At 44.0% G+C, this 27154-nt stretch overlaps 1 protein-coding gene across 5 annotated transcripts in view; it reads right to left on the minus strand.

Annotated features, from left to right (window-relative positions):
- HECTD1 (HECT domain E3 ubiquitin protein ligase 1) overlaps positions 1–27154 on the minus strand; it is a 4301832-nt gene that overhangs the window by 2660173 nt on the left and 1614505 nt on the right. The window lies entirely within an intron of this gene.

Consider the following 27154-nt stretch of genomic DNA (forward strand, 5'->3'; position numbering starts at 1 on the left):
TGCACTATAAGCCTCATGGACAAATTTAAAATAGACTCCAGGGTAGCTAACTGGGAGGCCAGTTTTTCTTGGACCCCCTCAGCGACTGCTCCAGGGTATCTGAAATCTCCTTGACCAGATCCCTTTGAAGACTAGTAAAGGGTGCCAAGAAATTCAAGGACCTAATGGAGAAGGTCGATGATGCATAGACCCGCTTCCTGAATCTGTCCATCTCCCTAGACTCTCAGTTAGGGGACTGTACAGTAGAACTTTCCTTGGCTAGTTCATTCCTGGTGGCAGCTGCTACCACTATGGCATCAACTATTAAAGTCCTGTCATGTCTCTGGGGGACAGGCTCTACAGAGTCAGGAAACAAATCACCACAACCAAAGCAACAAAATAGAATAAATCCACAACTGGATACAGGATAAAATGTTTATTGCAATGTTTTTTAACATTTTATCTACAGAGTCAGGAGCCTTCCAAATGTACAGTTGTGTATACTTACCATAAATGTAGATGTTCGAGTGTACTCACTGTTGCAGTCATTACATTTCGGTAATCTGCTGGCAGGTTGCCCTCAGTCGGCCTGATTAACAAAGTCTTGGGTCCTGCGTCGGTTGCTGTCCCTTCTTCCATGACATCAGGTCATTAGGGGGTATAAAACATGCAGCTGACGCCATTACATCAGTTTTTCTTGCCCCAGTTATCAGGTGCCCCACAAATGGGGAGATATATATATATATATAAAATTAGAAACACAAAAATATACCTCAAAACAAAAGGAAATACACCAACAAGGCTTTTAAGCATAGTAAAAGAAAGAAGAGGTATAGTAAAAGAAAAACAGGGAGCTGGAAGGAGGGTAACCAGGACTGCAACAGTGAATACGCTCTAACATCTACATTTATGATAAGTGCACACAACTATACTACGTTCGTGTTTCGCTGCTGCAGTCATTACATTTAGGTAGATTCTCAAAGCTAAGGTATGGAGGATGGATTTATACAGCATTAGGACCAGCTATAAAGCCCTGCAAAACAGCAGTGGCAAAGCAAGCTCTGGATTTAGAGAAAATTGGTAAGTGGTAATGCTTGGTGAAAGTATGAACTGAACTCCAGGGTAGCAACTTCTAGAATATCCCTGGTAGGAACACCTCTGAGAAAGGCTGCTGAAGTAGATGCAGCCCTGGTGGAATGAGATCTGATCCCCTGGGGGATACATTTTCCATGGTGCTTATAACAGAAATGAATACAATGGCTTATCCATTTAGAAATGGTTTGCTTTGAAATAGCCTTCCCCTCTGCCCCTGCAGCAAAATGCTACCAGCAGTCGTTCAAATTTTCTTCGAGATTTACTCCTGTCCAAGTAGAATCTAAGTTGTCTGTGTGCATCCAATGAATGCAGAATCCGCTCTCCCTTGTTCTGTGGATTGGAAAAGAAAGTTGGAAAATGAATGGACTGATTAAGAGCCAAATTGGATACCACCTTGGGCATGAAAGATAGATTGGTCCAGAGTGACACCCTGTCCACATGAAAGATGATGAAAGGCTCCGCTGCCGTAAGGGCCTGTAATTCTGATATCCTTCTAGCTGAAGTGATTGCAAAAAGGAAGGCCATTTTCCAGGAAAGAAATCTTAAGTCTGCAGCTGGCTCGAAAGGAGGTAGATTGACTTTCTCCAATACAAAGTTAAGGTCCCAGGCAAGGGTTGGAGCTCTCCTGGGTGGTCTCAAGTTTTTGGCCCCTCTGAGATACTGCTTTAGAAGAGGATGAGAGAAGGGGGGGGGTCTGTGTTGTAATGAGCTGAAATGGCTGAGGCATGGATTTTTATGGAAGAAAAAACAGGCCCTTGTGAAGCATCTCAGTTAAGCATTGCAAAATCTGAGGTAAATTGGGCAATGCTGTGCTCATCCCTTGAGATTGATTCCAGGCACAGAATCTTTTCCAATTGTCAGCATAAGATTTTCTAGTGCTAGGTCTTCTGGCCTCGAAAATGACATCCATCACAGGTTTGCTGAGGGATGCTAAGGGGGAATTTAAGTGATTAGCCAAGCTGCAAGATTCAATGTTTGGAGCTGAGGGTGCAGAATTTGGTTCGCCTGCTGAGACAGTAAGGAAGGTGTCTGAGGCAGGTGGCACGGAGAACTGTGTGACACACTGCGCAGGAGTGGGTACCATTGTTGGCGAGGCCAGTCTGGAGCAATCAAAATAACTTTTGATTTGTCCTGTTTGGCTTTTAGTAGAACATTGGAGAGCAAAGGCAGAGGGGGAAAGGCATAGACTGATAGGTTTTTCCAGCTGAAGGAGAGGGCATCCACTTTCCAGGCTTTTTTTTGTGATGAGTTTTTGGACTACGGAGTTGTCCAAGGAATGGGTCCATAGAGGGAGAATTAGTCATCCTGGGTTGAGTAGATATATCAGACTTTGGCACTGTTGGCTGTACTATGGGGGAAATCGGCACCGGCATGGCAGTACTGCCAGCTGAAACCGGTGTCAGAGACGCAGTCATAGTAGGAAAAGTGGTAGTCGAAGATTGAAGGAGTTTTGTGGCCAGTGTTGAAGGCACAGGTATGATTCTCAGTGCCGAAGATTGAGACCATTCCAAAAGCTTCAGAACTTTAGCTTTCAGTTGTGTACTGGAACTTTCAGATGCATGTTTGTGTTTAACATTCAGTGCCACGAGAGACGTTAGCATTGAATGGGAGGATTTAGAACCGGAGGCCCAAGGGGATGTGTCAGGCCTTGGACACGGCTTCCTCGAAAGGGGTTTTAAGGAGCCCCGAGGGGATGGGTCAGGCCTTGGACATGGCTTCCTCGAAAGGGGCTTTAAGGAGCCCTCAGAGAATGTGTTTGTTTTTACTCTGCCAGAGTTCTATTACTGAAACCCTGGCAGATGGTACAGTCAACACTCAAGTGGGGCACACCCAAACAATAAACGCAACTGTCATGATCAGAATTAGCCATTTAACTGCTACACACTGTACACTGTTTAAAGCCCAAAATGGAGCTTTTAGGCTTTTCTGCCATAGTCCTGAATAAAAAAAAGACACAAAGGCAGAGAAGGAAAAAAGAAACTCCGTCACACCTTAAGAGGAAAATCTACCAACAATGGTAGAAAGATTACCAACGGTAAAAGGAGAAAAGAAGAGAGTGGAAAAGGAAAAATATCAACGAAGGTAAAGGGGAAAAATTACCAATGTTAAGGGAAACAACACACTTGCTAAGGGTAGACCAAAGATTTTTTTAAAGTAGAGAGTAAAGTTTTTAGAAAGTACTTGTACAAAAAAGGTAAACATAAAATTTTACTTAGCTATGAGAGAGGAGTCAGCTGATGCGTCTTGTCATAAGAGTGGCAAACGAGATCTGAGGTAATGTGGACAGGGGCACTGTAGGCAGACGTGCAGCTACAGAGATTTTTTTTGGCCGACGCGAGCTATCAGCCTGATCAGGTCAGAGGATCGGAACCATAACTCAAAAGTGAAGAACAAATGAAGACTGACAACATCAGATCAAAACTTACGTACTTACCATACTGATAGAACCCTGTAGTGCATATTTCACCTAGTTCAACAGTTGGGTCTCGGATCAGGGATCAGCACTTCCAAACAAGTGAAACCATGACACTGGCTGCAATCTCACCCATAATTCCTAGCTATCCTCCCAGCTTCAAATAGAGTTTGCCTGCTACACTAAATACACAGATTAGAATCCTAAATAAAAACCTTTGTCTAGAGAGCCAAAAAACACCACCAAAGTATAAAGGAACATGACATTTGGAGGGGGGACGCTGAACTAGACGAAATATGGACAACATGGATCTATCATTATCTTAAGTACTTAACTTTCAATCCAATATTGCCCAATTTCATCATGAAACAGTTTGGACAGAACCTCAAGCGAACTTTTCCGTGGACGGCCTCAAGGGAGGACATTCCTGAGCACCGTGGAGCCAAAGGATGAACAAGATTTGGATTGTACATTCAATTTATGAGACACAAAGGTGTGTTTTCTGTGGACCAGGTTGCAGATGCATATCTCATCAATCAGCAGAATTTTCTGAAAGGCAGTTGACATTGACAATGATGTCCTGGGGTGGGCTGTGGGCTTTTTGTGCAAGGGAATATTCAAGCTTTTTTTGAACACAAGTACAGTCAGCAAACCATTTGGAAAACATAACCTTTGATGTGTTTTTGTCCATTTTAACTTGAGGAGGACAGAAAGTTGGTCTGATTTTATGTAACCCTTAGTGCGATGAACTTAAAATCTCAACCATCTATGCGCATCTAACAGGCAAGTAGTATATTTACCTTTGTTTGAATATGCTGGAAAAGAGACTGGTAGATTAACAGATTGGTGTAAATTAGATTCGGATGCCACCTTGAGAATGAAAGTTGGGTTTGGTCTCACAGAAAAAAAAAAAAAGAGGCTTGCAGGACAGTGCTAGTAATTCAGACATATGTTTGACAGAAGTGACTGCTGTCAAGAATGTCTTCCATGACAAAGACTTCAAACATGCTGTGGCTGTTAGTTCAAAGGGAAAGTGAGTTAGAGCTTGCAGAACAAAAGTAATGTCCCAAGGAGGAGCCAGGTCCCAGACCAAAGATCTAAGAACAGTATCATTAAGAAAGGCTTTAGAAAACTTAAGAGTGGCAATAAGGGTTTGACCTTGAACACCATGAAAATGTCAAAGTTCCGATAGCCGAACCCTGATCTCAGAGAAACTAGAACCATTCTGAAAAAGCTCTGATACGGAATTTATCATCACTAGTAGAGGTGCCAAAAAGGGGTATATTCTTTATTTGGAGGCCCAAATAGAGAACCTTTTCCACTTGTTTAAATATACCTTTCTTGTGCTAGACTTTTGTAAAGCTGTGAGGATGTAAACCACCTTTGAATACCTGGCATCTCTGACCGTCGTCAGAACTAAAGGAACCATGTGGTTAGTTTGATAGTAAAGAGGTCCAGCATAGGATACCCAGATGGTTGAGGGAGAAGATCTGGCCTATGTGCCAGTGTCCATGGAGGACAAAAGCAGATAAGGCCACAGGGAAGGTAACCAAACCTCACAAGGCCAGACTGGGGGGGCAATCAGGATTACCTCTGATCTGCATTGCCTTGCTTTCTGGATAATTTTCCAAATTAAGGGAAAAAGAGGGAAGGCACAAGGCAGGCCTGTGGCCAGATGTGGAGAAAAGCATCCCTTGCTGACTGACCCTGTGGAAGTTAAATGGTAAAGTAAGTGCTGTATTTTACTAAAGAGGAAAAGTGATAGGCAACAGCAAGGTTGGCCCAAGAAGCAATAAGGTCTTCTGTCACCGTATGATTGAGTGACCACTCGCGTGGAAGCAGAATATTCCTGTTCAGCATGTCTGTTAGCACACTGGATCTCTGCAGGATGCACGCTGCTACCAGAAAGCAGTGAGAAGACATTTGTCAAACACTCATGGCTTTACAAAGTAAGGGAAAGGATCATGTTCCTCCCTGCTTGTTTAAATTCCAGACTACCAACATAATTGGTCTTATACTGCTATCACACCTTCTGGGAGAGAGCTCTGGAAGGCCTTATCTCCAGAACACTGATGTGTGTTGTTGGCCTCTGATAAAAGTCCATGCAACTTGAACAGCCTTCCCTTCGTAATGCCCCTCCCCGTAGCCTAAAGGGAAGCATCCATGGTTACTACAGCAGCAAGAAAGGGTAGAAAAAAGGATGGCCTTGGAGGACCTCTGGACAGGAGATCCACCACTTGATGCCCGTTTTGAGACAGGGGTTACTCTTACTGGTGCCTTCACTGAATGGTAACTTTGCGATTACTGGACTGCAAGTGTCCACTGAAGCACTCATATAAAAATGAGCACATGGAACGAATGCTATGGTGGAGGGCATCAGAAAGAACAATCGCAAAACCAGACATGATGGTGGAATTGCAACAGAGATCACCAGCTGTGCTACCTGCGAAAGAAGTAGGGTTCTCTGAGGAGGTAAGGATGCAACTTTTTGTACTGTATTCAGGTGGCATCCTATGAACTCTTATCGTACGGACTATAAGCAGCTGGCCCCTGCTGAAATTTACTGCGATGCCTAGACAATGAAGCAACTGCAGCAGACAGCCCCTAAACCAGGAGGTCCCTAGCCGGTGCAATGAGGAGCCAATCATCCAGGTAGAGGAACACCTGACTGCTTCAGCCCGAGAAAGGCTGTGACTGCTCCCATGCATGTGGTAAAAAACAATGGGCTGCAGTGAGACCAAAGGGCAGAGCTCTGAATTGAAAATTAAATGACTGGATCCCAGCCTGAAAAAGTGAAATCGCCTGGAGCACTTGTTTACTTTAATGTGATAGGTGTCCTGGAGATCTACCAAGCACAATCATACATCCTTTTCCAGAAGTGGCAGAAATGATTCAACCTTGACCATCTATAATTTAGTTATTTACACAAACTGACTTAAATGATTGAGATCCAGAAATGGCTTTATTTTCCTGGTTTCCTCTGGAACTAAAAAGAACCTCAAACAGGCATCAGATCCTAACTGGTCTGGTGGTATGTGCTGGATGGCTCTTTTTTCCAAGAGTTTTGACACTTATGTTGCTGCAGAATACAACAGATGGGAAGGTACTGGGTAATCCTTTTCCCTCTATGACGGGCTTTGCAGAAGTGGAATTGTGTATCCACAGGAAATTAGCATTCATTTGTCTGAAGTGAGGGCTTGCCAGGTTTGAAGGTATAAGGATAAGCACCCGTGACTGCCTCCAGAGTGTGGCAGTCAGGCAAGTCTCAGGTGCACTGACGGGTTTCTCCACGAATGGACCATGAAACCCTTGATTCTGTAGACCAGCTCTGGCCCTGGACTGACATCCAATGAAGCCATTCCCCCATCCCTGTCTCGGGAGGCTTTGTCAGAGGATGTGTCTTGGCATAAACCCTGTGACTTTCTAAGCCACATCTTTTTTGCTCTTCCCTGCTTCTCCGAATAGCTACTTTGTGGAGTCAGAAAACGGATGCCAATGGCAGACAGGGTCTTACTACCTTGCTCACTCATCTTGAGTGTATTTCATCTTTGGTCCAAAAAGTCTGGAACCATCAAAAGGGGCACTGATGAATGACGTCTTGAAGCTCTCCACAAAGTCACAAATGTATACAGGTATGATGGACTAAATCAATGCTGGTGCCTGCTGCTCTAGCAGCTCCATCGGCTACATTAGCAAGTAATCGCATGGAGATATTAAACACTGCTTGGATTGCAACTTTTTGTGGAAATCCATGGATTCAGTATCAGACAGACTTGAACAAATTCTTTGACAAATCTCTCTGGAAATAAATAATGTTTGCAAGTTAATTCAGCACTCTGATGGAAAAGGCCACTGAAGCGTATGTCCATTTTCCACATTTGTGCAAAGCCCTGGACTATCTATTAGGAGGGGTGGACAGACACGCTCCTCAGAGTTCCTTCCCAGTGGCCACAGCAGTGGCCATGGCATCTGCCAAAGGGCCCTTACTCCAGTGTTGTTTATCCTTTGGGGCAGACAGGATCCTGTCTGGTTTCTTACGGATCTGATCCAAGGAGTCATGTTCCTGCCACACACACACACGCTGAGTTATGACATCTAGTAAGAAGTCAGAGGGTGGGACCAGCAACAGTGGTAAACGAGGCAGCACCAAAGGCTTTGAGGAACACAGATTCCACCTGAAGAGGATTATTGGTGAATGAATCTCCCCTTTTGCTTCATCAATTTAAGTAGTTTCAGATCTCAAAGGATCCTCCAGAAGTGCAATGTCTTTTAAGATATCAGCACAGCTGGTTAATTCAGCTATCAGATGTAACTTGTCTATATTGCTAAGGAAAAGAAAAAAAACTCACATACTTTCCTAAAAAGTCTTCCATAAGTTTTCAATGAGATAGGCGCACTTCCTAAATATGTTCAAATATCACAACTTTAACTCACAAGAGCATCAGGGTCTTGGATGGAATCTTTTCCTCTTCATTAACTATACACTGTAGCAAAAGGGCTACTAATTAGACATTTAAAAAGTGCTAGCTACTACACTACTCACTTCCTACAAAAGATAATTTGACGGCTAGTTACTACTGTGGTTTTAAAAAACAAAGTATCGTCTAATTCTAACTATCCTATGTAATTTAAAAGATAATGTTTAATTTCGATGTTAAAATACCCAACTGGAAAATAACCAGCACTGTCACTCAACAAAAAAAAAAAAAAAAAAAAAAAACGATCACCAAAATTGTCTAACAATTTACAGAACAAAGGCAGCAGTAAAGTCATAGACAAAGGTATTAATAAGGCATGGACATCAGTCAAATCTAATTCTGTGAATACACCAAGTCCATGTCAAGTAGAATGGGGATCAGTGATGGCGCTGACACACTCAGCAGATTAGTTATTAATCAAAACTGGAAAATTATCTTAGCTCAAAAGTTTTAGCTAATAAATTTGGAGATTTACCAAAATGTGTTAAGAAGTCAAATAAGAACCGCAAACAGTTTGAGATTAAAAGAAAACATTGTGATGACAACATTATAGGCACCCATAAGTGTGGAAATTACCCTACGTGTGGTTATTTAGCTCAAGGACACAAATGCTATATCAAAGTTGGATAAAGCATAGTCTTCCCCCCGTTTTTTTTTTTTTTTCAAACTGAAATTCTACTTTCATAGTTTACATAGCAATTCAAAAAGCATGAGACAGTTATAATCAGTTTTTATATAGCACTTACTACTCAAGCGTTACAATTTAGAATTTATGAACACATATGCTGTCTCCAAATGTAACATCCCAAATGCCTTGTGCAGTCATAAAATGAAATATTGAAAATTTAACATTTTTTTTTTTTATTTATCATCAGGTTAATGATTTTAGAGAAAGTGAGAGAGAAAATTCTTTGGAAGTGTATATATATATATATATATATATATATATATATATATATATATATATATATACATACACATACACACACACAATTCATTTCTTACTGTAACTGTCTTAGGTTGCTGTTCTGCGTGTTTTGTTCAGTTGCTCTTACTCTGCACTTATTACTGCTTGTTAGTAGCCTTCTAATTTTCTGCCTTCTGCACTTGTCATTTAATTTAATTGCATTTATTTAAACTGTATTTGCTGTAATATTGCTACACACTCAAGAGTGCTAGCCTGCACTGCATTTGAATTATATTTACTGCTGTTTTACCCGCTTTTCTGTATAAAAAAAAAAAGTCAAACCTTGTTTCCTGCCTTTCCTGTAACTAGTCTAGTCCAGCTATAGATGTGCTATATCCAGGACTGTTGGTAAGCTTCTGAGCCCCCAAACCTTTCTGTGTTGGAGGGAAGCCTTCTAGCTCATCAGTGAAACCGGTAAGCACATGGTAGCCTATCTACCACAAGAGGAGTGAGTTTTAGCAAAGAAATTGTAGTTCATTGGCTGTTGGGCAGTTTTTCCATCTTTTTCAACTTTCTGGTGTAAAAGCACACGTTTGCGTTTGTTCCCCGCCTTTCCTGTACCTAGTCTAGTCCAGGTACAGATTTGCTGTAACCAGGACACACTGTAAGCTTCTGAGCCCCCAAAGCCTTTCTGTGTTGGAGGGAAGTCTTCTAGCTTATCAGTGGGAGTGATAAGTACTAGGTAGACTATCTACCATAAGAAGGGTGTTTTTTGGACCAGAAATTGTAGTTTATTTACCATTTGGGAAGTCTTTCCATCTCTTTCAACTTTCTGGTTTAAAATCCCGCATCTGCGTTTGTTCATAGGTAGATACTAGGCCATCGGCCCAGGGGCCTACATAAGATTAGCCAACAAGGTTCCAAGGCTTACGTCACCCAAGAAAGTTATTTTCCTGGGCCACTTTCGAGCAGAGAGACAGAAGTGATCCCCAGGGTGTATTTCCTATTTCCCATCCACTCATCAAGATTTTTCTTGAAGAGTGCTAATGAAGAACTTTGCTTGACATAGATGGGTAGCCTGCTCAAGAATATGGAAAGTCTCTGGGACAGGAATCTGTCCCTCCAGCATGCCCTGTTTATTGTGGTGACAAGGTTTAGTCCCTAGAGCGTGTAACTCGGAGGGATTGGGATTTCTTTAAGGTGTAGCATGTCCAACAGCTCTGGGTTTGACATAGCTTTGTATGTTCGGCAGAGATCAACACTAGGCGATATGCTACAGAGTAAAGCTGGAGCTTTTTGTGGCAGTCAGAGTAGGGCATTTGTTTGAGGCCAGTAATCCTCGTTGTGAGGTACTTGTGACCTTTCCAGCTGCTGCAGATGTCCTGTGAGGTACATTCCAAAAGGGGCGTTGTACTCTATAATGGGTCTAATGAGTGTCGAGTAGAGGGGAAAAATGACCTCTTTTTCCCTAGAAGTGATTGCCTGCCTTCCTGTAATGAGTCTAGTCCAAATACAGTTTGCTGTATCCAGGACTGTTGGTAAGCTTCTGAGCCCCCCAAGTCTTTGTGTGTTGGAGGGAAGCCTTCTAGCTTATCTGTGGGAGTGGTAAGTACTAGGTAGCCTATCTACCCAAAGGGGAGTGGTTTCTGGCCCAGAAACTGCAGTTTATTGGCCATTTGGGTAGTTTTCCATCTCTTTCAACTTTCTGGTTCAAAAGACTGTTTGCGCTCGTTTCCCACCTTTCCTGTAACTAGTCTAGTCCAGGTTCAGATTTGCTGTATCCAGGACTGTGTGCAAGCTTCTGAGCCCCTAAGCCTTTGTGTTGGGAAGGAAGCCTTCTAACTTATCAGTGAGAGTGGTAAGCACTGGGTACTACCACAAGAGGAGTAAATTCTTGCCCACAAATTGTAGTTTTTGGGCCGTTTGGGCAGTTTTTACATCTCTTTCAACTTTCTGGTTTAAAAGCTCACATCTGCGTTTCACACGTTTCCTTTTCCATTCCCAATTTTTCCCTTAGATCTGCTAGTTCTCTCCTCTACTGCACTTTTACTAGCTTGTTAGTTTAGCACTTTACTAGACTTCTTGTAGCAATTATTGTAGCACACAAAAGTGCTACCAGCACTAAACATTCTACAAGGAAACAGCTCCAGTAATTAGTAATGCCCACCCCTCCAGGCATGTCTAAAGGTCAGCTCCCTGTACCTCCTCCTATTAACCTGGTAAACTTGGGCATCCTGAGGCAATGTAGCAACTGCCTCATGTACAGTGACAACCCTCTCCTGTTATCCCCAACACTCAGACTTGTGAGAGATGCACTTATATATCTAAATTGGAAGCCACGCACTCTCCAGCCAAGACCAGAATAGCTGGTCAAGAGGAGAAAGTCAACACTTGCACCACACCACATGGAACACACAGCCCTCCAGAACACACAACAGCATTGCCTTCACATGAAAACACAAAACCACACACCCACATTTATGGAAGCTCTCAATAAAAATCTAACCAAACAGCAGAGACCTCCAAGGCAGAAACGCACTCGACCACCACAACACAACAGTAATCATGAGAGACACAACACTCCTAAAGTCTGCCATTCAACCAAAGACCCTGAGGCAAAACAGCATGCCCAACACATTAGTCATAGGTGACTCGATAGTGAGGCACACTGACGTCCCACTCACTAGGCTGAATAAGGAGAAAGTAACAGTCAGCTGCCTGTCAGGCGCCAGGATTTGCCACATAACGCATGCACTCAGGTCCCTCAACAACAGGTACAAATATGAGTCTATCATTGTACAAGTGGGTGTGAATGACCTGATATGCATCTCCCTGGACTACATGAAGAGTGACATGGAGGAGCTCTTGGATTATTTAGCCCAGGCGGGTATGACACTAGCTCTGAGCAGCATCCTACCATCAACCCAGAAATATACCACATTAAAAGCAGAAAATTATTGATTTCAACAATTGGGTAAGTTTCTGGTGTCATTCTAAGGGGATCCAGTATCTGCTGGGATGACATGACTGACAGACCTCGATGTTTTGCCAGAGATGCCCTGCATCTGTAAAATCCCTAGGCTTCAGGATACTGGCCAAGGCTCTTGCCACCCCTATAGTACCTTTTTTAGCCAGTGTTCCAAAGACCAAATTACCACCGTAACAGCTACAAACAAATGCAATTTGAGGGTCATGTTGCCCAACGCTAGAAGTCTAACTCTCAAAATGCACTCGCTCGAAGTACTCCTTAAAAAGGAGAACACAGACATTTGTGCTGTAAGAGACCTGGTTCAAGGCAGTATAAAGCACCCCTGCACTACCAGGCCACAACTCATTCCACACCTTTCGGCCTTAGAACTTGGACCGAAGCTCCAAATGCGGTGGAGTGTTTCCATATTCAAAAAGGATGCGCACACCTCCAGACTGGTAGCCCAACATAATGCATCTGAGATACTTCAGGTGCAACTAACATTAGGTAAGACAGTGATTCAGGTTGCAGCCTGCTATAGGTCCCCAACCATGTCCCAAGATTCACATTCCTAAACACCCTGGAGAATACTAGGGTCCAACCTAACACTCTCATATTGGGCGACTTCAACTACCCCTCCATTAACTGGAAAAACTATTCATGTACCAATACACTTGCCCAACGCTTTCTGGAATTACTTAATTCCAATGCCCTGGACCAGTCCCGTTCTTACCACCACAACAGGTAGCAACATCCTTGACCGGGTCATTACTAACATGGGCAACCGTTGCTCTACACCAATAGTCAACTCCTCCCTGGTTAGATATGATCACAAGCTAATCACCTTGGAAATCCACATTCCTCCCACCCACCATCAAAGGTAATCACCATGAAAAACTTCTCTAAAGCTAACTTTGGGTTCCTAAAAACAGAGGTGGCTAACTTCAAGGCACCCATGCAAATGGAGAATAGTTGCATGACTGCCAAATACACACACCAATTCACTGTACGATCACGTACACAAATGCATGGATCTCGCCATACCCAACAGAACAAAGATGCTCTCCTCAAAAAAAAGGAAGACAATCTGGTGGTCACTTACCATAAACAACCTCTACAACAGGAGGAGGAAACTGATGCGGAATAATGTGAAGTCCCAAGACTGGAAAAACTCCATTATCAGCCTCAACAAAAAGTTGAGATCCCTCATCAAATCCTCTAAAGCTGGCTATGAAAACAGAATTGCAGCAGATATTAAAGACAACCACAAGACTTCTATAGTTATGTAAAGAATCTCCATGGCAATACCCACGTTTGCTCTGACCTACTACACAATGGTACCTCCTATACAGAGCCAACAGATATTGCAAATATACTGGTGGAAAAATTCAGTGCTAACTTTACCCCCCCCCCCCCAAAGGACCAATCACAATACCAGCAGATTGCCAGGTACCCAGTATTACTACTGCACTGGTTAAAACAGCACTGTCAAAGGCCAAGAATACAGCTTCTACAGGACCTGACACTATCCCTGGCTGTGTTCTACATGAACTACAGAGTGAACTGGCACGTCACCTGTGTGCACTGTTCAATCACAGCCTCACCTCAGGCTTTGTCCCTACCGAATGGCGCACCGCTACAGTCATCCCCTTCACAAAGGAGGAGCGACTACAGATCGCAGGAACTATTGCCCCATTAGCCTGACAAGTCTGATATGCAAAACTATAGAACGCATCATGGACCTAAAACAAGGATATAGGAAATCTCCAAACTCTGGATCCTACACAGTTTGGTTTTGTGAAGGGTAGATCATGCCTGCTCAACTTGGTCGACTTCTTTGAGTCAGTCACCAGAGCTGTGGATGAAGGTACGGTGGTTCATACAGCCTACCTTGATCTGGCCAAGGCCTTTGATACCACTCCCCACTCAGGAATCATAGAAAAACTTACTAAGCTAGGCATCAACCCCTATATCACTAGGTGGATTTCAGACTGACTCACAGATAGAACCCACAGTGTGAAAGTAGCTGACTCCAAGTCAAATTGCCGACAAGTCACATGTGGAGACCCACAGGGTTCGGCCCTGGGTCCTCTCCTGTTTGGTATCTACTTCTCTGAAGTCCAGGCCAACACAAAGGGACTCTGGCTGACAAAGTTTGCAGATGATTGCAAGTTGGGAGCTATTAACTCCCCAAGTGATGCTGACATCCTGCAGAAAGCTTCAATGAGACCAATGACTGGTGTCAGAACCATGGCCTTAAGCTCAATGCCAAAAAATGTCTCCATCCCCTTTGGGAAAAACCCAGTTCCCTTGAATTACCACATTGATGGTAGTCCACTGAACACAGAAGGCATTACAAGAGATCTGGGAACACAGGTTGACAGCAACCTCTTTTTTGGCCACCAACCACCACGTTGCCACTGTGGTCAGAAAGTCCTTCTATGTCGTACATCTCATTACAAAGAGTTTTGCATCCAGGAAAAAAAAGAGGTCATCGTCTCCCTCTACTCTTCCCTCATTAGGCCAATCGAGTACAATGCCACATTTGGCATGTACCTCACCAGACACCTGCAACAACTGGAGAGGCTGCAAAAGTACCTCACAACGAGGATCCTAGGCCTTAAACACTTGTCCTATATGGACATACTCAAAAAACTCCAACTATCCTCTATCTCATATTGTCTACTTAGAGGCAATCTCTGCTCGACTTACAAAGCCATGACTGACCCAGCTCTGTTAGGAATGCTACATCTAAAGAAATCCCAATCGCTCTGCACCGCACGCTCCAGAGACCTCAACCTCATTAGCACAATCAACAGAACATGCTGGAGGGACAGGTTCATAATCCAGAGACTGCCTATACTATGGAACAGACTTCCCATACAGGTCAAGCAGAGTACCTCACTGGCCCTCAAGAGAAATCTTGATGAGGGGATGGGAAATAGAAAATTCACACCGTGGATCACTCCACTGGCTCTACTCGACAGAGGCACTATGAACTAAGGTTGGGTGGCATGATGCCAGGGTAATCCTATGGGCTTGGCTTGTAAAGGCTCCAGGGCCATTAGCCTAGTACACATCTATAAACCTATGAACTTAAGTGGCAGGTTTTACTGAATGCCTTAGAAAAAAATATGCATTAATGACTTTACGAATCTTAAATGAATTTTAAACAGAAAGGCTACAAAGACTACTTATAACGTTATTTGACTAATGGATTATTTCAATTAGCCACAAGAAGTTTGGTTTAGCACTATGTGAAGACTTAGTGTGGCTATTTAATCAGTCTGAAGTGTTTACTTGTACGTCCTATAATTGAAAGCTCTTACTGTTAACTTTGTTCTTTAAGTAGTTTGACATTTTTATTTTGATGTTGAATATTGCTGTTATACTGACTATGCACCATTACAAATTTCTGACCTGCCATTCCTGTTGTAATCTTGCTTTTATATTTGGATTTTAAGTCTGTATGATGTTGCAATAACAATATGTACCATTAACAATTTAGCACCTAAAAGCTTCTCTTACAGCTCAGTGCAGAAGACAGGAAATACATCTGGTATCTTCACAATGTAAAGCATACTCTATGGTTAAAGTACAGTTTTGTACCTACCATAAATGTAGATGTTAGACTGTTCACCCTGCTGCAGTCATCACACTTGGGTTATCCTGTCGTCAGGCGGTCCCGCAGTCGGCCGGAATTCCAAAGCCTTGGTCTGGTGTCGGTTGCTGTCGCCTCTTCCCTGACGTCAGTGCGCCAGGGGTATATATAATGCAACCAACGCCATTTTCTTCAGTTTTTCTTGCCCCAGATGTCAGGTGCCACCAAAAAGGTGGTCAGAATTAGTACCAAATGGAGTGAGCACTGCACAAACACAAAATCCCTTCAGCTATAAGCAAATACATCAGTAAGGCATAGAAGAGATTTTGCCAGTAGATCAGAGGGGATGGAGGGAGGGTAACCTGGACTGCAGCAGGGTGAACACTCGAACATCTACATTTATGGTAGGTACAAAACTGTACTATGTTCATCGTGTTACCCTGCTGCAGTCATCACACTTGGGTTGAATCCCAAAGCTAAGGTGGGGGGAGGTATCATAGAGGGTTAGTGGAGGCAATCAGGCCCTGCAGAACTGCAGTGGCGAAGCCCGCCCTGGACTTAGAGTAAAGAGGTAGGTGATAGTGTTTGGTAAAGGTGTGTACTGAACTCCAAGTTGCAGCTTCTAAAATTTCCTTGGTTGGAACCTCCCTGAGAAAGGCTGTAGAGGTAGCTGTTGCCCTGGTAGAGTGGGATCTAATAGTAGCAGGTACTGGTTTCCCATGATGGGTATAGCAGAACCGTATGCAATGATCTATCCATTTAGAAACGGTTTGCTTAGATATAGCCTTCCCTTGAGAAGCTGTAGCATAGGATACAAAGAGCTGGTCAGTTTTTCTGAAAGCCTTAGTTTTGTCCAAGTAGTAACAAAGCTACCTGTGAATGTCCAAGGAATGCAGGAGTCTCTCACCTTTGTTCTGTGGATTGGGGAAGAAGGTCGGTAAGTAGATGGTTTGATTTAAAGCTACACTGGAAACCACCTTAGGCATAAAGGAAGGATTAGTTCGTAGAGAAACTCTGTCTTGATGAAAAATGAGGAAAGGTTCCACTGCCATTAGTGCCTGTAGCTCTGAGACTCTCCTAGCTGAAGTTATTGCTAGGAGCAGGGCAGTCTTCCATGATAGGAACTGAAGGTCTGCAGAAAAAGCTGGTTCAAAGGGAGGTAGCGTAAGTTTTTCCAGAACAAAGTTGAGGTCCCATGTTGGTGTAGGAGCTCTCCTGGGTGGTCTAATGTTTTTTGCCCCTCTCAGGAACTGCCTTAGAAGAGGATGTGAAAATAAAGGTGGATCCATGCTGTAGTGTGCTGAAATAGCTGAAGCATGGATTTTAATTGAGGAAAAGGAAAGTCCTTTGTGCAACATCTCAGCTAAATACTGTAGAATGTGAGGCATGAGAGGCTGAATTGTGTCTTGGCCTTTAGCTTGGTTCCAGGCACAAAACCTTTTCCATTTGTCCGAATAAGCCCTCCTGGTGCTTGGCCTCCTGGCTTCCAGAATAACATCCAGAACTGCTTGTGAAAGAGGAGCTGGTTGGATGTTTAGTTGATTTGCCATGCAGCCAGATTTAAAGTTTTGAGCTGGCTGTGAAGAATCTGTTTGTTTTGTTGTGTGAGCAAATGGGGTATTTGAGGCAATATCCATGGTGGGCCATATTTTTCAACAGCGGGTACCAGTGCTGGTGTGGCCAGTCTGGGGCTATGATAATCAGTCGTGATCTCTCCTTTTTGACCTTCAAAAGAACCTTTGTGAGGAGAGGTAATGGAGGGAAGGCATATGCTGTCAGGTTTTTCCAACTGAAAGAGAGTGAGTCCACTTTCCAAGCTTGATGGTGAAATGTCCTTGCACAAAATTTTGTCAGTTGGTAGTTTTGAGGACTGGCAAACAGGTCTATGTTTGGAAGGCCCCATTTTTGAGTTATCGTTGCAAATATCTGTGGGTCTAGTTTCCACTCGTGGGGATCTTTGATGTTTCTGCTGAGGTCGTCTGCCAATGTGTTCTTCTGTCCTGGCAGAAATTGAGCTTGTAACTGGACTTGGTAGGCCAGAGCTGTGTTCCATAAGATCATTGCTTGCCTGCATAGAGGGTAGGAATGTGTACCCCCTTGTTTGTTTATGTACCACATAACTGTGGTGTTGTCCGTCTTTATTGCAAGTTGTCCTGGATGTAACAGATCCTTGAAGGCTGTCAGAGCTTTCTGTACAGCTAGCATCTCTTTTTGATTTATGTGCAGATTTCTTTGATCTGCAGTCCATAGGCCTTGAATGCATTGCCCTGCCATGTGTGCCCCCCAGGCGTAGTCTGAAGCATCTGTTGTGGTAGTTTGCCTGGCTGGGGGCAAGGTGAATGGCTGACCCTTGTTGAGGTGACATGCCTGTGACCACCATAGAAATTCCTGTTGTAGGCAGGGAATGAGAGATATCATTGTGTCCAAGCTGTGGCTGTGTTGAAACCATACGCTTTTTAGGTACCACTGTAATTTCCTCATATGCAGCTTTGCAAATGGTATTATTAGAATGCAAGATGCCATGAAGCCCAAAGCCTGCAGAATTTTTCTTGCAGTTAATTGGGTCTTTGTTGCCATTGTCTTGAAATATTGAGTTAGTTGTTGTTTGTCTGGCGTAAGATAAGCCTTCTGGGCCGTTGTATTCAAGCTGGCACCCAGGAACATCATTTTTTGTGAGGGTACTAGTTTTGACTTATTTTCATTTACTGTGTACCCCAGGCAGTTTAGTAGATGCTTTACAAAGGCCAGATGATGTAAGAGAATGTCTTTGCTTTCTGCTTGGATGAGGCAGTCGCCCAGGTATGGATGTATTTGAATTCCTCTTTGTCTGCAGTATGCAATTACTGGTGCCAGGCATTTTGTGAAAACTCTGGGTGCAGTAGATAAGCCAAAGGGCAGTGCAGAGAATTGGTAATGGGTTAAACCTGCAATGAAACGGAGGTATCTTCTGCAAAATTTGTCTGATGGGGACATGCAGGTATGCCTCCTTGAGGTCCAACGTTACTAGACATGCTTCCTTGTCCAACGTGGGAAGTAGCTGCTGTAGTGTTAGCATCTTGAATTTGGGTACTTGTAAGTGTTTAGAATTGAAAGGTCCAGAATTGGTCTCCAGGCATTGTCCTTTCTGGGCACTAGAAAGAGTATTGAGTAAACTTCTTGGCCTTGCTCTCGAGTAGGTACCAGTTGAATGGCTCTCATGTCCACGAGAGCTGTAATTTGTTTTTGTGCCTCTGCCCATTGATTTAGTGGCAGGTTTGGCATTCCTCTTTTCATTGGCAAGGTGTGAAAGTGGAATCTGTATCCTCGTGAAATTATGTCTAGGACCCATTTGTCCTTTGTGGCTATGTGCCAGTTTTCTGAAAAAAGTGCGAGTTTTCCCCCCAAGGGGGCTGCCAAGAGAGTATTGCTTGGCCAGATGAGGTGCAAGTCATTGAGTTTGCCTTCTAGTGGATTGCAACCTGTCTTCTCCTCCCTTCTGTGTTGTAGTGCCCCATTGGCGAGGTTTATACTGGGCTTGTGGTTGTCCTCTGCCCCTTGGGCGTCTGTATTTACCCCTCTGTGGTCTGTCAGTGGCTGGAAAGGACCAATTTTTTGTTGGCCAGTTTCTGCTGAAGCAAGGGGGTTGTACTTGTAGGAAATCTTTGACTATCTGCATAGATTTTGCCTCATCTTCCATTTTCTTTAAAACTTCTTCTGCTTTAACTCCAAAAAGAACATCCTGCTGTAAGGGAGCATCTAGTAGTTTTGCTTTAACATGATCAGGCAGAGTTTGTTCCTTTAACCAAGCATGCCTATGTATAACAGACCCAGCGACAGCTGCTCTGCAGGAGGCCTCCAAAGAATCAAACCCACATTGTAAGGTATGTTTGCCCACCTGCTCAGTGGCGTGCAACAGATCCTGTACTTCTTTCAATTCAGTTTGATGAGGGAGAGTGGTTATTCTTTGCTTTAACTGAGAGATTAGAAATTACTGATACTCAAGCATATGAAATTGACAATTAAGTGCCCTCATAGCTAGTGTGGCTGAGGTGTAAACCTTTTCCCCCCCACCTGTCTAGTGCTCTGGAATCCCTCTCAGAAGGTACTGGGTTTTTAGCCATAGAAGCCTTAGCCCCCTTGGGACCCTGGGAGATAGTCTCTGGGTCAGCTACTGGGCTTTTGTAAAGAAATTTGTGGGAATCAGGCACTCTGTAGTATCTGTCAGGCTTAGCCGGAGCAGGAGGTAGAGAGTCTGGGTTGAAACTGGATTCTAAATAGACATCATCCACAATGTCCAAAACTGGTGGGATGGCAAGTGGTCTGTGTTGGGGGAGTAAAAGAAACTCTCTGAGCCTTTTCTTGAATCAGAGTAGTCCTGACCTTCCCAGTGAAAATGTTCCCTCATAGTGTGTAAAGTTTCCCCAAAGGAGTAGTCTTCAGGAGGAGAAGCTGAGGGAATAGAGTCCTCAGCATCAGAATCTTCATAAGGAGAGAAGGAATAGTCTTGGTCCTCAGAGGAGTCTGAAGAAATGGACATTTGCTCAGAGGAAGCATAATCTTCCTCTTGTCTAGGTCTTTGGTCAGGAGGGGGCTGTGAACCCCCGATTAAAGAAATCAAATCTTCAGCCATTTTGAGCATCTGTTTCTTAGGCATAGGGCCTTGAACAGGAGACTGAAGTGCAGTCCTTTTAGATTTAGGAGGAGTCTTCGACTTAGAAAACATTTTAATGGTAAGAGTCGTCGGTCTGAAAACGCCTTCCGAAACTGATGCCGTTTCTGAAGCACCGTCTTTAGAAGCAAAGTCGTCGATAGGGCCTGAAGTAAAAGGCTGAGTCGGCCTGGTACATTCCGTCAAAATTTCCGTAGCGGTCTCGGGTTCCAGATCTGCGGTAGTCAGGGGCTGCGTTGGAGCCTCACTGAGAACCGGAGACCGGATCAGCCGAGGCCTTGGAATCTGGCTTAGGCCTGGGCTGTCTGTCCTTATCCCTGCGGTTTTTTGTGCACGCCGGTAGTCGGTTGCTCCGACGGCATGGTGTAGTTAAATTTCCTACCGAAGTAGTGTCGTGCGAAATCAAAGTGTCTTTTAATAGTACGCTTATTAAAACTAGCACAAAACCGACAAGAAGTGACGTTGTGGTCTGGGCCTAGGCAAGATATGCAAAAAGAATGAAAATCCTTATGAGGTATTTGCTTCCCACAAGAAATACAATTATTAACTTTTTCTGACATCGGTCTGAGGCAAGAAAAGTTTCCCCAACGGGGTATTTAGCTTTACAGAAGACTTCGGTCTGAAATTCGAATTCGAATATCTCAGGAGTCGGCCGACCGGCACTTGCGAATTGCTTCTGCTTCGGGCACCGTGCAGCAAGAAAGACTGAAGAAAATGGCGTCGGTTGCATTATATATACCCCTGGCACACTGACGTCAGGGAAGAGGCGACAGCAACCAACGCCAGACCAAGACTTTGGAATTCCGTCCGACTGCGGGACCGCCTGACGACAGGATAACCCAAGTGTGATGACTGCAGCAGGGTAACACGATGAACATCTGTACAAAGCTGACTTTAAAGCAACTAACTATAAGCCTTATTTGTGCAACTAAGTAAAGTACAGCAAATTTCAAAGCATATGAATAAAGCCATGGCACTGTTTCAGACAGCCTGAGTTTGTGCCTTAAGAGCTAGCCCAGAAGGAATGGAGTAGATGCTGCCCGCCCTTCTAGGAGGAGGGGAGCAGCTTTTGCCTGCCACATGGATGCCACCTAGGAGGAGCACTAGATGTCACCCAGCAGAGTTCAGAGATGATTTAGCTCACATTACCACACTGAAGTGAAACTAAGTAGCTGAGAATAAGAGAACTTCCAGAAGCATACTTCCTTTTGGGAGGTAGCAACTGCAGACTTGAAGAAGCCAATGAGCGGTGAGGCACCTCTTACCGGGAGAAGAGGGTAGCCTTGGACAACTCTCTACTGCACTACTCCTACTGGGAAAAGGAACAATGATGTCTGTTTCCACATGTTCCCACACAGGAACAAATGGGCCATAAGGGGTCTTACCTAGTCTAGGAATCCAGACTCATACTCTCCCCATATACTGGAGAAAGGTAGAGAAGCCATATGACAAGGTCAGGGAGAGGGGGCAAAAAAAAGAAATACAAATAATAACCACTGTAGTAGAAGACTACAGTGTTACCCTGCATTATTTCTTTTATCCAACAAATACTTACTGTTGGTAATGCCTGCTAAAGCTGATTATGTGCTACTATTACTGAACAGCTCTACACTACAAAAGTACAGTTGTGTACCTACCCATAAATGTAGATGTTAGAGTGTATTCACTGTTGCAGTCATTACACTTGGGTTATCCTGCTGGCAGGCTACCCGCAGTCGGCCAGAGTTCCAAAGTCTAGGTCCGGCGTCGGTTGCTGTCGCCTCTTCCCTGACGTCAGTGTGCCAGGGGTATAAAATATGCAACCGACGGCATTTTCTTCAGTTTTTCTTGCCCCAGATGTCAGGTGCCCCCAGATAGGAAGACTAAAAACAAATTATGCCAAAAACATGCATGTACTAATATAAACATTTCTTTCATCTACAAGCAAATACACCACATAGGTTGTATAGAGTTGAGAAGTACAGAAAAGTCCCAGCAATGAAAAAAGGGGGATGGTGGGTGGGTAACCTGGACTGCAACAGTGAATACACTCGAACATCTACATTTATGGTAGGTAGAGAACTGTACTATGTTCATCGTGTTTCACTGTTGCAGTCATTACACTTGGGTTGAATCCCAAAGCTGAGGTTGGGCGGCTGGGTCTAAATACAATTAGGAGAGGCTACCAGGCCCTGCAGAACTGCACTGGCAAAGCCTGCTCTGGATTTAGAGTAGAGAGGTAAGTGGTAGTGCTTGGTGAAAGTGTGCACCGAACTCCAGGTTGCAGCTTCTAAAATGTCTGGTTGGTACTCCTCTGAGAAAGGCTGCTGAAGTGGCTGCTGCTCTGGTAGAATGTGGCCTAATGCCCTTAGGCACTGATTTACCATGTTGTGCATAACAGACGTGAATGCAGTGTCCTATCCATTTTGAAATTGTCTGCTTTGTGATAGGCTTTCCTTATGATCATGCAGCACAGGCTACAAACAGTTGCTCAGTTTTTCTGAAAGCTTTTGTTTTGTCCAAGTAGAATCGTAGCTGTCTGTGTATATCCAAAGCGTGCAGAAGTCTCTCCCCTTTATTCTGGGGGTTTGGGTACAACGTTGGTAAATGAATGGTTTGGTTCAGAGCCACATTGGAAACCACCTTTGGCATGAATGTTGGGTTTGTCCTAAGAGAAACCCTGTCCTGGTAAAAAATTATAAAAGGTTCCAAAGCCATTAATGCCTGTAACTCTTGAGACTCTTCTTGCTGAAGTTATTGCTGGAGCAGAGCAGTTTTCCATGATAAGAATTTTATATCAGCTGTGCTGGCTGGTTCAAAAGGAGGCAGTGTAAGTTTTTCTAAAACAAAACTGAGATCCCAAGTTGGTACTGGTGCTCTCCTTGTAGGTCTTATGTTTTTTGCCCCTCTGAGGTACTGTCTTAGTAGAGGATGTGAAAAAAAAGGAGGTTCCGTATTGTAATGAACTGAAATGGCAGAGGCATGGATCTTAACTGATGAGAAGGATAGGCCTTTGTCCAGCATCTCAGTTGGATATTGCAAAATCTGAGGTATATTTGGAACAAGTGGTTCGAGCCCTTGTGACTGGTTCCAAGCACAGAATCTCTTCCATTTTTCTGCATAAGATTTGCTAGTGCTAGGCCTCCTGGCTTCTAAAATGACATCCATAACAGCTTTAGGGAGAGGTGCAGTCTGAGTGGCTACATTATCTACCATGCTGCCAGATTTAAGGTTCTCAGTTGACTGTGCAGAATCTGATTGTTTTGTTGAGTCAGAAGATGAGGAATTTGAGGTAAAGGCCAGGCTGGGCCTTGAGACAAGCTCTTTAGGATTGGGTACCAGTGCTGGCGTGGCCAGTCTGGGGCAATCAGGATCATTTTTGGCCTATCGTCTGACTTTTAGGAGCACCTTTGTAATAAGAGCCAGGGGAGGGAAGGCATAAACTGTCAGGGTTTTCCAGCTGAATGATAGAGCATCCACTTTCCATGCTTAAGAGTGATAAGTTCTTGTGCAGAATTTCTGTAGTTGGCAATTGTGAGGGGAGGCAAAATATCTATGTCTGGGCGTCCCCATTTCCTTGTTAACATGATGAACACCTTGGATTTATTTTCCATTTGTGAGGATCCATGAGATTTCTGCTTAGTTCATCTGCCAGTGCATTTTTTGTTCCTAGCAGGAATTGTGCCTGCAGATATATTTGATAGGTCAGTGCTGTGTTCCACAAAGTCATGGCTTGCCTGCATAGAGGGTAGGAATGTGTGCCCCCTTGCTTGTTTATGTACCACATAACTGTGGTGTTGTCCGTCTTTATTAGTAGTTGTCCTGGATGTAGTAGATCCTTGAAAGCTGTCAGGGCATTCTGTACAGCTAGCATCTCTTTTTGACTGATGTGAAGATGTATTTGTTCCTTGGGCCACGTGCCCTAAATACATTTTCCTGCCATATGTGCCCCCCAGGCATAATCCGATGCATCCATTAATGTCTGCCTGGCTATGGATAAGGTGAAAGGCTGTCCCTTGTTGTGGTGACAGGCCTGGGACCACCATCGAAACTCCTGTTTTAAGCAGGGAATTAAACTTATGATTGCTTCCAGGCTGTGGCAATGTTGAGTCCAAACACTTTTTAGATACCATTGTAGTTTCTTCATATGCAGTCTTGCATATGGAATTAGTAGAATGCAGGACGCCAAGAAGCCCAGGGCCTGCAGAATTTTTCTTGCAGGGAAGCTGGGTCTTTGTTGCCATCATTTGAAAGTAATGAGTCAGTTGCCTTTGTATGTCTGGCGTGAGATAAGCCATCTGGGCAGTTGTATTTAAGCTTGCACCCAGGAATATTTTCTCTTGAGAGGGCACTAGTTTTGATTTCTTTTCGTTTACTGTGTACCCTAGGCAAATCAGTAATCTTTTTACAAACGCCAGATGCTTTAGAAGAATGTCCTTGATCTCTGCTTGAATAAGGCAGTCGTCCAAGTAGGGATATATTTGAATTCCTTTTTGTCTGCAAAATGCAATTACTGGTGCCAGGCATTTTGTGAAGACCCCGGGCGCAGTAGATAAGCCAAAGAGCAGTGCAGAGAATTGGTAATGCATTGAGCCAGCTATGAATCTGAGTTATCTTCTGCAAGATTGTCTGATTGGGGCATGCAGGTATGTCTCCTTGAGGTCCAAAGTAACCAGCCAAGCCTTCTTGCCCAGCATGGGTAGAAGTTCTTGTAGTGTCAACAATTTGAATTTTGGAACATCCAGGAAAGTATTTAGGATTGACAAGTCCAGTATTGGTCTCCAGGTTTTGTCCTTTCTGGGTACTAGGAAAAGTCTTGAGTAAAATCCTTGTCCCGGCTCTTGCTGTGGTACTCTTTGAATAGCTCCCATGTCCATGAGAGCAGCAATTTGTTTTTGCGCCTCTGCCCTTTGGTTTTGTGGCAGGTCCAGCATACCTTTTGATTTTGGAAGGGTGTGAAAGTGGAATCTGTAACCCTGAGAAACAATATTCAGTACCCATTTGTCCTGGGTGATTATGTGCCAATTTTCTGAGAAAAGTGCCAGCTTTCCCCCTAGGGCTGCTGCCAAAAGGTAAGTGCTTGTCATCCGTAGAGGGAAGTCATTGGGCAGTTTCCTATAAGGTTGTGATTTATCTTCTCCTCCTATGGGGGCTGAAGCACCCCATTGTTTAGGTCTGTAGGAGCCTTGGGGCTGAGATCTGCCTCTTGGGCATCTGCATCTGCCTCTTTGTGGCCTGTCTGACACCGGAAAGGACCAATATTTTGAAGGCCAGTTTCTGCTAAACCTAGGTGGTTGAACCTGTAAGAAATCCTTTACTGTCTGCATAGATTTTGCTTTATCTTCCATTTTCTTTAACACCTCTTCTGCCTTAACACCAAACAAAGTATCATGCTGTAGTTGAGCATCCAATAATTTTACTTTAACATGTTCAGGTAAACTTTGTTCTTTCAACCAAGCATGCCTTCGAATGACAGAGCCTGTAACTGCGGCTCTACAAGAAGCCTCGAATTAATCAAAACCACATTGTAGAGTATGCTTTCCCACTTGTTCAGCTGCATGCAATAAATCTTGCATTTCCTTACTGTCAGGACTTTGCATTTGTAACCATTTTCTGTTTTAACAAGGACATGAGATACTGTTGATATTTAAGCATGTGAAACTGGCAATTTAAAGCCCTTACACCTAAAGTAGCAGAAGTGTAAACGCCCCCCCCCATCTATCCAGAGCTCTGGAATCCCTATCCGAGGGAACAGGATTTTTAGCAGTGGAAGCCTTAACCCCTTTAGGACCCTGAGAAATTGCTTCTGGATCTGCAGCAGGGTTTTTGTAAAGAAATATATGAGAGTCAGGGACCCTGTAGTACCTGTCTGGCTTGACTGGTGTAGGGGGTAAAGAATCAGGAGATGGACTGGTTTCAGAGAAAACATAATCAACAATATCAAGTACAGGAGGAATAGCCAGGGGCCTGTGCTGAGGCAATAAAAGAAAGTATCTGAGCCTTTTCTTGGACTCCGAGTAATCCTGGCTCTCCCAATGGAAATGCTCCCCCATGGTGTGCAGGGTTTCCCCAAAAGAATAATCCTCACATGGAGAGACTGAAGGTATGGACTCTTCTGCATCAGAGTCCTCATAAGGAGGGAGAGAATATCCCTGATCAGAAAAGGAATCAGAGGAAACAGAAACCTGGTCAGAGGAATCATAGTCAGCGTGTTGCCTAGGCCTTTTGTCAGGAGGGGGATGGGAACCCCTGATTAAAGTAATTAGGTCTTCGGCCATTTTAAGCATCTGTTTCTTTGGCATGGATGACTGTTCAGGAGAATGCTGTACTTGTTTCCTTGACTTTAATGGTGTTTTTGACTTTGCCTTGGCTGCTGTAGTGGACTTAATAGTAAGCTGTGAAGGTCTGAAAACATCCTCAGAAGCCGATGCCTGCTCAGCGGCTCTGGACCCATCTGAGGGAATAATTTCCACAGGCCTCGGTGCCTCCACGTGGCTGTCGGATACGGCCTGTAGCTTTGAGATAGCAGGTGTCAGGGGCTGAAGTGCCTCACTGAGAACCGGCGACTGTCCTAGAAGAGGCTTCGTCGTCGGTTTTGGACTTCGGATGCCTGTCCTTTTCTTTGTCTTTGCATTTTTTATAAATTCCGGTCGTCGGTTTTTCCGACGGCATTATGTAGTTAAACCTTTGGCCAAAATAATGTAAAGCAAAATCAAACCGACGTTTAATAGTGCGTTTGTTGAACCTAGCACAAAACCGACAACTAGTAACGTCGTGGTAAGGGCCTATGAAAGGAATACAGCAAAAGTGAAAGTCCTTATGAGATATTTGCTTCCCACAAGAAATACAACTATTAACTTTTACTGACATCGGTCTGGAACAAGAAAAAGTTTCCCCAACGGGGTACTTCGCTTTATTGAAGACTTCGGTTCTGAAACTCAATTTCGAAAATCTCAGGAGTCGGCTGACCGGCACTTGCGAACTGCTTTTGCTTCGGGCAGCGCGCGGCAAGAAAGACAGAAGAAAATGGCGTCGGTTGCATCTTTTATACCCCTGGCGCACTGACGTCAGGGATGAGGCGACAGC

The sequence above is a fragment of the Protopterus annectens genome, chromosome 6.part0 (genome assembly GCF_019279795.1).
Source record: "Protopterus annectens isolate FY-2018-M chromosome 6.part0, PAN1.0, whole genome shotgun sequence".
Lineage (NCBI taxonomy): Eukaryota > Metazoa > Chordata > Ceratodontiformes > Protopteridae > Protopterus > Protopterus annectens.